The following is an 18,712-nucleotide window of genomic DNA, read 5'->3' as shown; positions in this document are numbered from 1 at the left end:
CTACTCGTCTTTTCACCATGTTCGTACACTGCCCCTTGTGCCTTCCTCAACTGTGCCTCCGCCTTTCTAGTGGTCAGCAAATCAAAGTTAGCCTGCAGGCTGCGCCTCTCCCCCAACAGTCCCTCCTCTGGTGCCTCTGCATACCTCCTGTCCACCTCCAGCATCTTTCCCACCAGTCTATCCCTCTCACTCCTCTCGCTCCTCTCCCTGTGTGCCTGGATGGATATCAGCTCCCCACGAATTACTGCCTTCAGGGCTTCCCAGACCACCCCCCACCTGAACCCCCCCCCGTATCATTCACCTCTAGGTACCCCTCAATACTTGCCCGGACCCTCCTACACACCTCCTCCTCCGCCAAAAACCCCACATCCAACCGCCACAACGGGCGCTGGTCCCACACCCGCTGGTCCCCATCTCCAACTCTATCCAATGCGGAGCGTGGTCGGAGATTGCAATGGCCGAATACTCGGCCTCCTCCACTCTCGGAATCAGTCCCCTACTCACCACGAAGAAATCTATCCGAGAGTAGACCCTATGTACGTGGGAGAAGAAAGAGTATTCGCGTGCCCTCGGCCTCACAAACCTCCATGGATCCACCCCACCCATCTGGTCCATAAACCCTCTCAGTACCTTGGCCGCCGCCGGCCTCCTACCCGTCCTAGAGCTGGACCGATCCAGTGAAGGATCCAACACCGTATTAAAGTCTCCCCCGCCCCCCATGATCAGACCTCCCGCCTCCAGATCCGGGACCCGTCCCAACATACGCCTCATAAAGCCCGCATCATCCCAATTTGGGGCATACACACTAGCAAGTACCACCTTCTCTCCCTGTAGCCTGCCCCTAACCATAACATACCCCCTTATCCGCCGCCACCTCCGATGCCTCAAACAACACATTTTTCCCCACCAGAATCGCCACTCCCCGGTTCTTCACATCCAACCCAGAGTGGAAAACCTGCCCCACCCATCCCTTCCTCAGGCGGACCTGGTCCGCCACCCTCAGGTGGGTCTCCTGAAGCATTGCCACATCTGCCTTTAGCCCCTTCAGATGAGCAAGTACCCTCGACCGCTTCACCGGCCCGTTCAATCCTCTCGCATTCCAGGTGACCAACCGAATCAGAGGGCGTCCCACCCCCCTCCCCCGTCGACTAGCCATAGCCCATCGACTGCCCGCCCCAGGCCAGCACCCACCGCCCGACCCAGTCCCCACAGCGACATCACCTCACCTCTGTCCCCCCAGCCCCCACCAGCTCTTTCCTGACCCTACCAGTAGCAACCCGGTATTCCCCTTTCCCCCCCTCCCTTCCCCCCCCCCCCCCCCCCCCCCCCCCAGGCTAGGAACCCTCCTAGCCGCGAACCGTCCTCCATTGTACTTCCGTGGGTCAGCTAACTTCTGCTGACCCCGGAACCTCTCGCCAATAACCCGACCCCTCCCAAAGTGGGATCATCCCCCAATCTATCCCTCCTCCAGGCACCGCTCCAGCATGGGGAAGAACCAGTTAAGGCCCCGCCTCCCCCGTCAGCATCTCCGCCCCCCAGCCCCGCAGCGCGGGAAACCAGAGGAAAGCCCGCGCTTTCACACTGCCCCACCACACCCTTCTGACGCAGCTCCCAAATACCAGCTCCACTCCATACCCCCAACCCTACATAGAATACAACAAACCCCCCCAACCCTCCCCGCAAGATACAAAACTCAAACAATGCCCCACAGCAAAAAAAAACATAACAGAACAACACCCCCATAAATAACCATATCAAAATTGCAAAAGTACAAAAAAAAGAGAACACAGCAACAGCAGAATCCAGCAATAAAGTATTACAACCGACTCCGCAACCCCCAACCCCTAGTTCAAGTCCAGTTTCTCCATCCGCACGAAGGCCCACGCCTCCTCCAGGGAATCGAAATAATAATGCCGGTCCGAATAAGTTACCCACAGGCGCGCAGGCTGCAACAATCCGAACTTTATCTTTTTCCTGTAAAGCACATCTTTCGTCCGATTAAACCCGGACCGCCGCTTAGCCACCTCCGCACTCCAATCCTGGTAGATCCGTACTACCCCATTCTCCCAATTGCTGCTCTTCACCTTCTTGGCCCAGCGCAGCACACACTCCCGATCACTGAACCGGTGGAACCTCACCAGCACCGCACGCGGGGGTTCATTCTCCTTAGGCCTCCTGGCCAGTACTCTGTGTGCTCCCTCCAGCTCCAAAGGCAGATGGAAAGACCCGGCCCCCACTAGCGAGTTCAGCATTATAGCCACGTAGGTTGTCAGGTCTGACCCCTCCGCAAGGCCCAAGATCCACAGATTTTTCCGCCTCATGCGGTGATCAAGCTCCTCGAAGCGTTCCTGCCACTTCTTGTGGAGTGCCTCGTGCCCCTCCACCTTACTCACGAGGACCACGGTCTCCTCCTCTCGTTCAGTGGCCTGCGTCTGCAACTCCTTGATGGCAGCACCCTGGGTGGTCTGAATCTCCGACAGCCTTCTGTTTGTTTCCTGCAGAGAGCTCAGTACCTCAGCCTTGAAGTCTGTAAAGCAGCGCAGGAGAGCAGCTTGTTGCTCCTGGGCCCACTGCTTCCACTCCTCTGGAGCTCCGCCGGCCGCCATCTTGGATTCCTTCCCCCGTTTGTTCTGGGGAGCTGCTGCCGTTTTTTCCCTCTTTCCACTTCGAGTTCGAGTCATGGACTGCGGGGAAAGTCGATCAGCACACCTTCTCCCACCGGGAGACGTCGAAAAATTTCCGTTTTGGGCTCTAAAAAGAGCCGAAAAGTCCGTTTAAAACGGGAGCTCCCAAATGTGCGGCTTCCTACGTCATCGCCGCCACCGGAAGTTCCAGTTTCTTACAGTCTTGAGCCGAGCAGTTGCCATGCCAAGGTAGCCTATCCCCGTAACCCATTAACCCAACCCCACTTTTTTGGACACTAAGGGCAATTTATCATGTCCGATCCACTTAGCCTGCACATCTTTGGACAGTGGGAGGAAACCGGAGCACCCGGAAGAAACCCACGCAGACACAAGAGAAAGTTCAAACTCCACACAGTGACCCAAGCCAAGAATCGACCTGCGACCCTGGAGCTAACCACTGTGCTACCATGGCCCCCCGTCTGGACCCGCTACTTTCCATGGGTTCACTTACAAGAAAGCCGATCTGACTTCAGAAGCTGTTACGGTAAGTATGGGTGTCCCCGAAGCTGTTGGGGCAGTTGACAACAGTTTGATGGTTTCCTGCTTGTTATGAGCATGGAATGCATTGAGTTCATCGCAGAGGGGTGCTCTGTTAGCAGAGATTCTACTCGGCTTTGTTTTGTCGCCCATTATATTGTTTAAGCCTTGGCACAACGGACGAGAATCCGTGGCGTTAGCTTGTGACTCTAGCTTAGCCTGATATTGTTTCTTGTTGTGCCTGATGGCTTTGCGGCGGTCGTACCTGGATTTCTTGTATAGGTCAGAGAACATACAGTGCAGAAAGAGGCCATTCGGCCCATCGAGTCTGCACCGACCCACTTAAGCCCTTACTTCCATCCTATCCCCGTAACCCAATAATCCTTTCTGACCTTTTTTTTGGACATGAAGGGCAATTTATCATAGCCAAACCACCTAACCTGCACGTCTTTGGACTGTGGGAGGAAACTGGAGCACCCGGAGGAACCCCACCCAGACACGGGGAGAAGGTGCAGACTCTGCACAGACAGTGACCCAGCGGGGAATTGAACCTGGGACCCTGGCACTGTGAAACCACTTGTGCTACCGTGCTGCCTCATGGTCACCTGTCTTGAACAGCTCAGACCTGGCCTGCAGTAGGGAGTGAATCTCCAGGTTAAACCATGGTTTCTGGTTGGGGAACGTACGTACCACCTTCTTTGGCACGCAATCTTCTACACATTTACAGATGAAAGTCTGTGCTGTGGTGGCAAACTCGTTTAGGTTGGCCGCTGAGTTCTTGAATATGGATCAGTCCACTGACTCCAGGCAGTCGCGTAAGGAGCCCTTCCATTGCCTCGGACCGGCATTGCGCAAAGCTTCTGGCTTATGCAAATAAAATGACAATGCTTCTAAAAATAACTTGATTTCTTTAGTGGGTAAAACACACATCACGATGTGCTACTGAATAATATCAACCAGGAAGTCTGGTTTAACCAGTAGTTAATGCTAACCGTTCTCATGAACTATTGTGGAGGAGCTACAATTAGCATCAAGTGTTTTAGGATAAGGAGGGGCAAGCTCCATCAAAGATCTTCCTCACCAAGTTTCCTTTTGTGGGATAGGGTGAGTATAGAGAAACAGAAGCATCCAGGATTATCTGTGCTTCCCTCCTTCTCCTGGTTCACAAGTGAGCAATGCTGTCATCACCTATTGGACTATATCGCGGATGACTCACCAGAGGGGGGGAAATTGCAATGGCAAAATCTCAGCATGCACTTTGTGCAGCCAATTTGGAAAGGCTTTTAATGAAGAACCTTTAATGGCCGCACAGGTAATACGGGAGGAATATTGCAGAATAAAATGAACATCCTCCATTGTCAGCTCCTCTGTATAACATATTGAAGCAAAAAATCAATATCTTACAAAACTGCTCCCAAATTAATAATGAGGCTTTTTGTCATGAGCCACGGCACCAGATGAAAAAGCTCTCCAGGCAAGTGCTTTCCTGTTGAACCCACGACAAGGAAGAGACCTCCCCTGCCTTGGTTAGCCCCTCCCCCTCTCCTCAACCCCCTCCTGACACTTTCCCGAGTGCCAGCAGGCATCCAAGCGGCCCACTTGCTACTATTTCTGAGAAAGGCAGTGTATGGTATGGAGCTCAAAAGGTTAAGATTGCCCTGGTTTCCAGTTTTCTGGGAGGCTCTAAAGGCAGTGGTGAGGGGTGAGCTCATTTTGTTTCAGGCTAGGGGTGGACAAAGAGGAGAAGTTGGAGCGGCAGAGGGTAATAGATGAGATGTTGGGGGTAGATAGGAGTTATGCAGAAGATGGGGACCCAGCGAAGCTGGAAGATAGGAAGGAACTACAGGCGAACTTCGACCAACTGTCTACCAGGAAGGCGGTGCGCCAACTGAGACAAGCAAGGGGTACAGTTTATGAACATGGAGATAAGCAGGTTAGCGGGTCGGCTCCGGAGGGAAGCAGCAGCAAGGGAAATTCTTCAGGTGAGGGATAGGGCAGGGAAGTTGATGGTGGCTCCGGAGCTGATTAACAAGGTTTTTGAGGAGTTTTATGAGAGGTTGTACAGGTGAGAGCCACCCGGGGGAGACCGGGAGATGCAGGAATGTCTAGATGGGTTGGAGTACCCGAGGTTAGGGGAGGGGGACAGGGCTACATTAGAAGGAGCGATAGTGGAGCAGGAGATAAAGGATGCGACTGGGAGGATGTAGTCAGGGAAGGTGGCAGGGCCAGATGGGTTTCCGGTGGAATATTATAAAGAATTCAAGGATAAGCTTGATCCCCTGATGGTGGGGATGTTTGAAGAGGTGATAGGGAAGGGGGTGTTCCCACAAACTTTGGGGCAGGCATTGATTTCACTGTTGCTAAAAAAAATAAGGATCCGACGGAGTGGGTCGTATCGGCCCATATCTCTTCTGAATGTGGATGCAAAAGTATTGGCGAAGGAACTGGCGGGTAGGCTGGAGGAGTGCCTCCCGAAAGATCAGATGGGGTCGTGAGAGGGAGGCAACTTTTTTCGAACATTAGGAGGGTATTGAACGTCGTTATGGCACCGGCGGAAGGGAAGGAAACAGAGGTGGTTGTGGCACTGGACGAGAAGGTGTTTTTTGTAAAAGTATTTTTATTAAGGTTTTGCAGAATTTTTCAGCATAAAACAGTAGTAAACATAATAACAAAACAAACTAGAGTGAACATTAACATTAAGTGCAAAAAGAGAAAAAGACCCTCTTAAGGCAAACTTTATTTTCTCGAGGCTGAGAAACCCAGCCATGTCGGTAACCCAAGTCTCTACACTCGGGGGCTTCGAGTCCCTCCACATTAATAAAATCCGTCTCCGGGCTACTAGGGAGGCAAAGGCCAAGATGTCGGCCTCTTTCGCCCCCTGAACTCCCGGGTCTTCTGACACTCCAAAGATCGCTATTTCTGAACTCGGCACCACCCGTGTGTGAAGCACCTTGGACATTGCCCTCGCGAACCCTTGCCAGAACACTCTAAGCTCCGGGCATGCCCCAAACATGTGGACATGGTTTGCAGGGCTGCCCTTACATCTCATACAACTGTCTTCTACCCCAAAAAACTTGCTCATTCTCGCTGCCATCATGTGTGCCCGGTGGACCACCTTAAATTGAATTAGACTGAGGCTGGCACATGATAAGGAGGAATTAACCCTGCCCAGGACCTCTGCCCACAGACCCGCTTCCAATTCCTCACCTAGCTCCTCCTCCCACTTGCCCTTGAGCTCCTCCACCAGGGTTTTCTCTACCTCCTGTAGTTCCTGGTAGATATCTGACACCTTCCCCTCCCCCACCCAGGTGCCGGAGACCACCCTGTCCTGTATCCTCAGTGGCGGCAGCGTCGGAAAGGCCACTACCTGCTTTTTCAGGAAGGCTCGTACTTGCAGATATTTAAAGGCGTTTCCTGATGGCAGATTAAATTTGTCCTCTAGCGCCTTCAAACTGGGAAAGCTTCCATCTATGAACAAATCTCCCATCCTTCTGATGCCTGCCCTCTGCCAGCTCTGGAACCCACCATCCATCCTACCTGGGACAAACCTGTGATTGTTGCATATCGGGGTCCAGACCGACGCTCCCTCCACCCTCTTGTACCTCCTCCACTGTCCCCAGATCCGCATTGTCGCCACCACCACCGGACTTGTGGAGTAACGGGTCGGCAAGAATGGCACAGGAGCCGTTATCAAAGCTCCCAGACTAGTACCTTTACATGACGCGCCCCCCCCAACTTCCTAATCATAGCTATATCGGCCGCCCAGTAGTTGCGAACGTTCGGCAGTGCCAACCCGCCCCGCCCCCGACTGCGCTCCATCAGCGATCTCCTTACTCGCAGGGCCTCATTCGCTCACACAAAGCCCGAAATGATCCTACTCACCCGCTTAAAAAAGGCCTTAGGGATGAAGATGGGGAGGCACTGAAAGACAAACAAAAATCTGGGGAGGACAGTCATTTTCACGGTTTGCACCCCCCCTGCCAGTGACAGCGGGAGCATGTCCCACCTTTTAAAGTCCCTTTCCATTTGCTCCACCAACCGGGTCAGGTTGAGCCTGTGCAGGGCATCCCATTTCCTGGCCACCTGTATATCCAGGTAACGAAAACGTTTCTCCACCATCCTGAGCGGCAGCTCTTTCACTCTCTCCTCCTGCCCCTTGGCCTGGATCACATACAACTCGCTCTTTCCCATGTTTAGCTTGTACCCTGAAAAACTACCAAAATCCCTCAGGATCCACAGAACCTCCCCATCCCCTCCACAGGGTCCGAAATGTACAGGAGCAAATCATCCGCATATAGCGAGACCCGATGTTCCACCGCACAACCCCCCCCCCGGGACCAGTCCCCGCCAGTTCCTCGAGGCTCTCAGCACCATAGCTAATGGTTCTATAGCTAGGGCAAATAGTAACGTGGAGAGGGGACACCCCGGCCTCGTTCCCCGGTGAAGCTTGAAGTACCCCGACCTCAGCCGGTTTGCTACAGGCGCCTGGCACAGCAATTTCACCCAGCCAATAAAGCACTCACCAAACCCGAACCTCCCCAGCGTTTCCCAGTGGTACTCCCACTCCACCCGGTCAAAGGCTTTCTCCGCGTCCATCGCTGTTACCACCTCTGCCTCTCCTCCCTCTGAGGGCATCATCATAATATTCAAAAGTCTCCAGACATTGGAATTGAGTTGTCTGCCTTTAACAAACCCAGTCTGGCCTTCCTCTATCACCCCTGGAACGCAATCCTCAATTCTTGTGGCCAGAATCTTAGCTAGCAATTTGGCATCCACGTTTAAAAGCGAAATCGGCCTGTATGACCCGCAATGTTCCGGGTCCTTCCCTCGTTAAGAATGAGTGAGATCAAAGCCAGTGACATTGTTGGGGGGAGGGTTCCTTTCTCTCTAGCCTCATTGACGGTCCTCATCAGGAGTGGGCTCAACATTTCCGAAAATTTCTTATAAAATTCTAGATGGTAACCGTCCGACCCCGGGGCTTTACCCGATTGCATGTCCTCTATACCCTTAACAATCTCCTCCAATTCAATTGGGGCCCCCAGCCCCTCCACCAGGTCCTCTTCCACCTTTGGAAACCTCAACTGGTCCAGAAATTGCCTCATCCCTTCTGCTCCCGTCGGGGGCTCCAACTCGTATAGTTTACTATAGAATTCCTTAAAGATTCCGTTCACTCCCCCCCTGGATCCAAGACCGTGTTATCCTCCTTATTCTTTACTCGCCTGATTTCCCTGGCCGCCTCCCTCTGTCGCAGTTGGTGTGCCAGCATTCTACTCGCTTTCTCCCCATACTCATAGACTGCCCGCCTTGCCTTCCTGTGCTACTGCTTTCCCTGAGGTCAGCAGTTCAAACTCCACCTGCAGACTCCGCCGGTCCCTCAGTAGCCTCGGCCCGGGGGCCTCCGCGTATCTCCTGTCCACTCGGTGTATCTCCTCCACCAGCCTCTCCCTCTCCGCTCTTTCTCTCTTTTCCCTATGGGATCGAATTGAGATGAGTTCCCCTCTGACAACTGCCTTCAGAGCCTCCCAGACCGTTGACGCTGCTACCTCACACGTATCGTTTGTTTCCAGGTAATCCTGGATGTTCCTGCTAATCCGCCCGCAAACCTCTTCGTCCGCTAGCAGCCCCACATCCAGTCTCCAGAGTGGGCGCTGCCCTCTCTCCTCACTAAGCCACAGGTCCACCCAGTGTGGGGCATGGTCCCAGACTGTGATTGCTGAGTATTCTGTCCCCGCCACCTTTGGGATTAACGCCCTGCTCAAGACAAAGAAGTCTATGCGGGAATAGACCTTATGAACGTGAGAGAAAAAAGAGAACTGCTTCGCTCTCGGCTACGCGAACCTCCAGGGATCCACCCCCCCCATCTGCTCCATAACACCCCTCCGTTCCTTAGCCGCTGCTGGTCGCTTCCCTGTCCTGGACTTCGACCGGTCCAGCTCGGGGTCGATAACTGTGTTAAAGTCTCCCCCCATGATCAGGTTGTGTGACTCTAAGTCCGGGATTTTGCCTAGCATGCGTCTCATAAATTCCACATCATCCCAATTCAGAGCATAGACGTTAACAAACACCACCCGGACCCCCTCCCACTTTCTACTCACCATTATATACCTGCCTCCCTTATCTGCCACAATACCCCCAGCCTCGAATGCCACACCCTTACGGATCAGAATTGCTACCCCCCTGGTCTTCGAATCCAGCCCTGAATGGAACACCTGGCCAACCCATCCCTTTCTCAATCTCATGTGATCTGCGAGCTTTAAATGTGTCTCCTGAAGCATTGCTACGTCTGTCTTAAAACCGAGAAGGCGTTTGACCGGGTAGAATGGGGGTACGTGATGGCAGTTCTGGAGCGGTTTGGGATTGGACCAAGATTTGTGAACTGGGTAAAGCTACTATATAAGGAGCCGAGGGCGAGTGGCCGCACAAACAATATCAGCTCGAGATACTTTTCTCTCCACCGTGGGACGAGGCAGGGATGTCCTATGTCCCCTCTGCTGTTTGCACTTGCGATTGAGTCATTGGCCATCGCATTAAGAAGTTCGGGAGCATGGAAAGCAATAGTGTGGGGCGGCATAGAGCATATGCCGATGACTTGCTGTTATATGTGTCGGAACCGAGTGTGTCGATAGGGGGAATATTGGAGCTACTGCGAGTATTTGGGTCTTTCTCGGGATACAAGCTGAACCTGGACAAGAGTATTTTGTGGTGTCTTGGCCGGGGACTGGGGCAGGGGACTGCCATTCTGTAGGGCAGGGACTCACTTTGGGTATATAGGGGTGCAGGTTGCCCGGGAGTGGGGGAGGCTTCGCAAGTACAACATCTCCATTTTGCTGGGGAGAGTGAAAGCTGATCTGGCAAGGTGGGATGGTCTCCCTCTGTCACTGGCAGGTCGGGTGCAGGCAGTTAAAATGAATGTGTTGCCCCGATTTCTATTTATTTTTCAATGCCAACCGATTTTCCTGCCAAAGGCTTTTTTCAGGGAGATTGAGGGAAGGATTATCTCATTCATATGGGAGGGAAGGTGGCCAGAGTGAGAAAGGTGCTGCTACAGAGGGGAAGGCAGGCAGGGGGTTTGGGTCTCCCGAACCTGATGTACTACTACTGGGCAGCGAATGTGGAGAAGGTGCGGAGCTGGGTCAGAGGGGTTGATTCCCAGTGGGTCAGAATGGAGGAGAGTTTGTGCAGGGGGTCGGGACTGAAAGCACTAGCAACAGCGTTGCTCCCGATAGCCCCGGAGAAATACTCGGGGAGTCCGGTAATTATAGCTTAATTGAAAATCTGGAGGCAGTTTCGCCAACACTTCGGGTTGGGGGCAGGGTCGAGGGAAATGCCATTCGGGGGACAACAGATTTGAGCCAGGGAGATGTGATGAAAAATTTCAGAAATGGGAGGAGAAGGGGATTAAGACGCTAAAGGATTTGTTTCTTAGGGGTCGGTTTGCAGGATTGAGGGAGCTGGAGGCGAAGTATGGGGTGGAACAGGGGGAAATATTTAGATACATGCGGGTTCAAGATTTTGCCAGAAAGGAGATACAGAGCTTCCAGGTGGAGCCGGCCTCCACATTGCTGGAGGAAGTGCTGACAACAAGGGGACTGGAGAAGGGGGTAGTGTCAGTGGTGTACAGAGCTATTTTGGAAGAGGATAAGGCACCACTGGAAGGGATCAAAGCAAAGTGGGAGGAAGAGTTGGGAGAGGGTATGGAGAAGGGGTTCTGGTGTGAGGTGCTTTGGAGAGTAAATGCCTCCACGTCATGTGCGAGGTTGGGGCTGATACAGCTGAAGGTGGTATACAGAGCACACCTCACGAGGGCGAGGATGAGCGGAATCTTTGAAGGAGTAGAAGATGTGTGTGAGCGTTGCCGGGGGGGGGGGGGGGGGGGGGGGGGTGGGGCACTAATCACATTCATATGTTTTGGTCCTGTCCAAAGCTAGAGGATTATTGGAAGGAGGTGTTTAGGGTAATTTCCAAGGTGGTGCATGTGAAACTTGACCCGGGTCCCCGGGAGGCCATATTCGGGGTGTCGGACCAGCCAGGGTTGGAAACGGGTGCGGAGGCAGATATCGTAGCCTTCGCCTCGTTGATCGCCCGAAGGCGGATCCTGCCGGGTTGGAGAGCGGCCTCTCCACCCTGTGCCCTGGCGTGGCGAGGGGGAGCTGAGGGGAAGGACGGAGGGGGTCTACAATTCATGGGCATTATTCATCATGGACTTTCAAGAAGTGGATAACATCGAACATTAGTTGGGGGGTGTGGGTGGGAGGGTTGGGAGGGGAGGGGGGCTGTGTGTATTAAGGGTGACTATGGGTAATCCTTGATTCCTTTTTGTCATTTGTTTATGTAAACATGCGGGCTGATGTTTGGGGGTTGGTGGGAGGATGGGATCGTTGTTATTGTTATGGGGATTGACATATTTGTTGCTGATTATTGCTTATTGTTGGTGGGTGTAAATTCGGGAGAAAATGTGAAAAAGGAGAATGAAATATTTTTTTAAAAGATTGCCCTGGTTTCATACTACATGCATGTGGAAAACTTAACTAAAACTTGGCGTTTCCCATCAGAAACCTCCTGGCAGTGAAAGCTATGAAATTTGAACAAAGTTGAAAGTCTGGGCCTAACCATGGGCTTGAACCATTTCAATGTGTTTGGGGCTTATGCAGGAGAATCTACATAAAAGCTGGCAAGACACTCACAGATACAAAAGTATTATCCGTGAGCAATATGCCAAGACATTAAATCATTATTTTGCCTTTTTCCTCAGTTTCCCATGGACGAGGCGGACAAAAGCCCCACCTGATGTCGTTCTGAGTCACACAGTTGGATTCTCGGTTTGGACCCTGCTAAAAAGGCTAAATACTGCGGATAATGGAAACATACAGAGAAAATGCTGCAAATACTCAGAAGATTTGGTAGCATCTGTGGAGAGCAAATGAAGATGGATCTCCAGGAACATTCTTGAGGCTGGAAGGTGGACATCCTCGATGACACTGAACCTGGAAGATCCACCTGCAGATGCTCCCCCGTCCCCTGCTGCTTGGTATTCCATGGCCCAGGATCGCTTGCAGCCTCCATCCCAAACTCCAGAGGCAGTCCCAGGCATTGTTCAGGTGACTGCTGACTTTAGCGCACCACATTGTTCCGGACCGGTGTGTTTTGTCATTGGCGTCGCGGAGAATTGAATGTGGGTGTAAGATTGTGGTCAAGCCTTCATCTGAATCCCATTAGCCTGATAAAAATCAGTTTAACACTAGAGGCTTCCCAATCTGCCTGGCGGGCACCAGTGAAAGATAGAACATAGAACATAGAACAGTACAGCACAGAACAGGCCCTTCGGCCCTCAATGTTGTGCCGAGCCATGATCACCCTTCTCAAACCCACGTATCCACCCTATACCCGTAACCCAACAACCCCCCCTTAACCTTACTTTTATTAGGACACTACGGGCAATTTAGCATGGCCAATCCACCTAACCCGCACATCTTTGGACTGTGGGAGGAAACCGGAGCACCCGGAGGAAACCCACGCACACACGGGGAGGACGTGCAGACTCCACACAGACAGTGACCCAGCCGGGAATCGAACCTGGGACCCTGGAGCTGTGAAGCATTTATGCTAACCACCATGCTACCCTGCTGCCCCAACTGCTGATCCCATGGGAAATTCACATGGGCGTGAAACCAATATTTTGACTCCTGTCGGATTCTCCCTCCCCCTGCCCTGCGCCGCGTGCCTATCATTGAACTCACCAGCAGGGCCATGGGAGAATGCTACCCATTAACTCTGTTTCTCTCGGGGGGCTGCACGGTGGCGCAGTGGTTAGCACTGCTGCCTGATGGCGCCGATGCCCCAGATTCGATCTGAGCCCCGGATCACTGTCCTTGTGGAGTTTACACATTCTCCCCGTGTCTGCGTGGGTTTCGCCCACACAACCCAAAGATGTGCAGGGTAGATGGATTGGCCACGCTAAATTTCCCCATAATTAGAAAAAAGAATTGGATACTCTAAATTTGTTTGTTTTTTTAAAAACTTTTTCTCTTCACTGAAGTTGCCTGACTTGCTGACATGAACCCCGGATTGTATGGGGTGGGTTCTAATTGAACGCAATGTCTCTGTGTTGGAGGCAAACTAGCCAAAGCTCCTCCAGCTGATCCCTGTGCAGTGAAAATGTGCACTCATCCACAGCCGTAATCCTACCCACACAAACATGGTCAAATTGTTTGCCGACGTTCAACTGTTTAAATATGAACCAGGGCCACAGGAATGAGGTGCTGGAAGGCAACCTGCGTCACAATCAGCATGAGGCCTCCATCTTTTCAGGGCTGTGACAGACCCGGCCACACTCGAGCAGAAGCAGGTAACCATCAAACGAACATTTGAGACCCAAATATTCAAAATATTCATCGTTTGTTTTCACAAGGAATGTTTCTTCAGCTCAAGGCGGCAGTCAAGCAGGTACACTTACAGTCAAGATGTCTGAATGAAGTTTCAGGGCACTGCGCAGACAGCCAGTACTCCCACGTGGGGAGAAAACCCCCACTCCACCGAGGCCTGGATTTATAACTGGGCCCCATGCCAATCAGAGAACTGGCGCCCTCCACATCCTCCACACTCTCTCACGTCTGCTGGGTCCTAGTACCCGCACACTCATCAGATCATCCCAGCTTTCTGGTCTGTGTCACTAGCATTTTCGGGATAGGGTAAAGAAACTAGGGGTGGGGACCAGGCTACACATTGCTTGGTATATTAGGTAACCTTGGGAATCAGAGACAACTGTGATCAGGTTAAACATCTAGATCTTTAGGGCAGCACGGTGACCTAGTGGTTAGCACAGCTGCCTCGCGGCGCTGAGGTCCCAGGTTCGAATCCCGGCTCTGGGTCACTGTCCGTGTGGAGTTTGCACATTCTCCCCGTGTCTGCGTGGGTTTCGCCCCCACAACCCAAAAAAATGTGCAGAGTAGGTGGATTGGCTACGCTAAATTGCCCCTTAATTGGAAAAAATAATTGGGTAATCTAAATTTTAAAAAAAAACATCTAGATCTTTTATTTTTTTTATTTTTTAAATTTAGATTACCCAATTATTTTTTCCAATTAAGGGGCAATTTAGCGTGCTGGGATACTCCAGCAGAGCACTTTCTAAAGGTAATGGCTGTAAGACTCCTGCACCCTGTTCTGTGCTATACTATTTTTTTTTTAAAATTTAGACTACCCAATTATTTTTCCCAATTAAGGGGCAATTTAGCATGGCCAATCCACCTACTCTGCACATTTTTGGGTTGTGGGGGCGAAACCCACGCAGACACGGGGAGAATGTGCAAACTTCACACGGACAGTGACCCAGAGCCGGGATCGAACCTGGGACCTCAGCGCCGTGAGGCGGTTGTGCTAACCACTAGGCCACCGTGCTGCCACTTGTGCTGTACTATTATTACTACAGCCAGACCCTTTCTCATCAATGCCACACGTAGCAGGTTATGATGTTAAGATAACTAAAAATGGTGGTAGATAAATGAAGTAGCAGTATGAAAGCAAGATGAAGATAACTTCTTCATACAGGGACCTGTAGCTTGTGGAGTTTCACCCTGAATGGTAAGTGCGGCCTTTCTTCATCGACATAGGATGTTGAACTTCAGCACCTCTCCCATTCTTGGAATTAACATAGAGCTCCAGGTAACAACTCACGATATTGTCCACTACTAATCCAGTAAAGGACTCATTTTTGGCCATCCATTGAGTTTGATGGGCGGGCTATGGAGTAGAGTCAGAAAGTCATCTTTTATTTGATAAATTTAGAGTACCCAATTCATTTTTTCCAATTAAGGGGCAATTTAGCGTGGCCAATCCACCTAGCCTGCACATTTTTGGGATGTGGGGGCAAAACCCACGCAAATACGGGTAGATTGTGCAAACTCCACAGAGACAGTGACCCAGAGCCGGGATCAAACCTGGGACCTCTGTGCCGTGAGGAGCAGGGCTAACCCACTGCGCCACCGTGCTGCCCTAGAAAGTCATCTTTGACAGGTGTGTTAGTCTACATTACCTGTACACTTTGAATTCATAGGTAAGTGATGGACTGCCTCTGCACCTTCGCAAACTGCCCTGTAACTATTGTACAGATACTGGTAAAAGGTAACAATATGTTCCTGATTTACTGATGTCACTCACTTCAATTAGTCCCATTGTTACTTTCCAGTTTAAGCCTGTGATTTAGAGATGTTCCCTTAATTTTTAACAACTTTTTTTTTAAATTTAGAGTACCCAATTCATTTTTTCCAATTAAGGGGCAATTTAGTGTGGCCAATCCACCTAATCTGCACATAAGAACATAAGAACTAGGAGCAGGAGTAGGCCATCTGACCCCTCGAGCCTGCTCCGCCATTCAATGAGATCATGGCTGATCTTTTGTGGACTCAGCTCCACTTTCCAGCCCGAACACCATAACCCTTAATCCCTTTTTTCTTCAAAAAACTATCTATCTTTACCTTAAAAATATTTAATGAAGGAGCCTCAACTGCTTCACTGGGCAAGGAATTCCATAGATTCACAACCCTTTGGGTGAAGAAGTTCCTCCTAAACTCAGTCCTACATCTACTTCCCCTTATTTTGAGGCTATGCCCCCTTTCACCCGCCAGTGGAAACAACCTGCCCGCATCTATCCTATCTATTCCCTTCATAATTTTTAATGTTTCTATAAGATCCCCCCTCATCCTTCTATGGAACATCTTTGGATTGTGGGGGTGAAACCCACGCAAACATGGGGAGAATGTGTGAGATACCCTCAATCACGACACAGGAGAGAAGATAGATGATTCAACGGCTTTAATCATCTGAGAACTGTACAGCAGCCGAGAAGTGTGCTCATCACATGTTGCCTGAGTGAGCCTTATCTTATATACTGTTTCCTGGGGGCGGAGCCAGAGGCGGAGTCCCCCAGGGTTCCAAGCCCGGTCTTAAAGGGCCAATGCATTAAAGGTAAGGTACCATTAGAGCAACTACTGATAACATTCATCACAATGTGCAAACTCCACACAGACAGTGACCCAGAGCCGGGATTGAACCTGGGACCTCAGCGCTGTGAGGCCGCAGTGCTAACCCACTGCGCCACCGTGCTGCCCTCGATGTTCCCTTAATAAGCAGTGAGAATTAGGCATCTGTTAAATCCAGAATTTCCTCCTGAAAGGAAGTAGACAATGGAGTTTTATATACAGAGGCTAGATGCTGCTGTTATGTCATGTTTCAAACTCAATCAAGTTATTTTTAAAATTTAATTTTGTGTAAGTCCAAAGATCATTACTTAAAATCTGGCAAGTTCCTGGGACATTCCCACTCTTTACCAGCTTTCCTAGCATATTGTTTATTGCACCTCAGAACCTTGGAGAAGTACTACCAGTGCTGCCTCAGCAATATCCTGCAAATCCATCAGCAGAATAGGCCCACCAATGTCGGTGTTCTCACTCAGGCCCACATCCCCAGCGGTGAAGCATTGACCACGCCCGATGAGCTCTGCTGGATGGGCCACATCATCCACATGCCAGACACGAGACTCCCGAAACAAATGCCCTACTCGGAGTTTCAACATGGAGAGTGAGCCCCGGGGAAGACAGAGGAAACGGTTCAGGGACAGCCGCAAAGTTTCCTTGTAAAAATCCAACATCACCATCGCCACTTGGGAATCCCGGACACAATACCGCCCAAAGTGTGGGGAAAGCATCTGGGAAGAAGCTGAACACATTGAGTTTCATCTCTGGGAGGAAGCTGAAGTCAAGTGTCGACAGCGAAAGGAGCACGTAGCAACCCCACCTGCCCGCTCCTCCACCCACCAGCTGTCCCACCTGTGACAGAGAGTGGAGGTCACGCATTGGATTCCTCAGTCACCTGAGAACTTGTTTTAGTCGGAAGCGAGTCATCCTCGGCTCCAAGGGACTGCGCTGGAAGAAAAAGAAGATTGTTCTATTTATTTAACCACGGTTGTTTTCTGAAGGTAGTCAATTATACTGTAGATTAGTTCCACTAGCCCCCACATTCCTAAAATAGCCATTCTTCACATCTGAGTAAGTGTGCTGCCGGGCTATTTGACAATGGAGTGCACCACAGAGGGGCCCAATCCTGCCGTTTCCAGATATTCACAGCTAAGCGTATTCCAGCAAAATAGCCAAAGAGAAGCAGGAACCCAAGTCTTATTCCCCTCCTTAGCCCAGCTTCACCTGAGGAAGGAGCAGTGCTCCGAAAGCTCGTGTTTGAAACAAACCTGTTGGACTCTAACCTGGTGTTGTAAGACTTCTTACTGTCCACATCAGAAAACTGACGGCAACTGTAGCATCTCAAGCTGAGATCAGTAAATAGTGCAGATCAGAGTTTGAACCTGGAAGCTTCTTGTTTGGTACAGCTCATGTACCATATCATAAGTTTTCATTTTTACTACAAATCGGAACTTTTCCCATCAAAGCTGCACATGACAGATTATGATTTGAAGGTAACTGAAAATGGTTAGATTTTCTGAGCAGTGCTCACAGATTTTAATTTGTCCTCAATTTCCAGGAGCTTCATATTCTTTCTGTCTTTACGGCTTGCATCGTACTCTGTAGGCTGGGGTCACAGGTCAAATCTAGCCCACTCTATTATCTCCTCCAGCCTGCAGAGCTCCATCTTTTAATCCATCAGTAGAAACAGCTGGTCCATTGATAAATCTATGAAATTTGTTAAAAAGAAAATCATAGGTGTCATTACCAGCTTCGTAAGCCGGAATAGATTCAATTGGGATGTTGCTTGGGATCCCAGCAGCCCTTGTTCTCAGTGTTGTGTTATGTAATTTGGAATAACACAAGCTGCCACTTGATGCAGTTTTGAGTAAAAAATGCTCCAGACTTTGAAGTGAGTTCAATGTGTTTTATTGAACTATTAGCACAGTTCTCAATGAGTTTGACTTTCTGCTAATCTAAATGCAGTAACTCAATCGAACTGAACCAGCCTTGCTCTAAGCCACGTGCTGGGGTGTGATGCTGAGGATACACCCTGTCTCACTCTGTAGATGTTGGTCTGTGGGAAGAGGCAGGGTGTGAGTCCCTTTTATAGTGAGATACCACCCCTGAATGTCCTGACTGTTCATTGGTCATGTCCTATTCTCTGTGTTCATTAGCTGCATGTTTGCATATCATGACACCCAGTATTTCTGCCTCAGGTGCTGACTGAAGGACAAAAACAAGGCCGTGAGGAATGGGAGCTCCACTGTCAACACTGAGGGAGATTCTCTGTTCAGCCAGCTGTTTCTGTCGGCGAACTTTGTTTTCTATAGTCTCTATCCGGGTCACGCAAAAAGGACAGTACATCTTTAAGCAACAGACAGACCCAGAAGCAGAAATCCTGAGGATTCCAGAACCTTTTATTTTTTTCAAATTTAGAGTACCCAATTCATTTTTTCCAATTAAGGGGCAATTTAACATGGCCAATCCACCTACCCTGCACATCATTGGGTTGTGGGGGCAAAACCCACACAGACATGGGGAGAATGTGCAAACTCCATACGGACAGTGACCCAGAGCCAGGATTCGAACCTGGGACCTCAG

The sequence above is a fragment of the Scyliorhinus canicula genome, chromosome 3, assembly GCF_902713615.1.
Source record: "Scyliorhinus canicula chromosome 3, sScyCan1.1, whole genome shotgun sequence".
In the NCBI taxonomy this organism is placed as follows: Eukaryota; Metazoa; Chordata; class Chondrichthyes; order Carcharhiniformes; family Scyliorhinidae; genus Scyliorhinus; species Scyliorhinus canicula.
The sequence above is the reverse complement of the archived record's forward strand: the minus strand, read 5'-3'. Positions refer to the sequence as shown.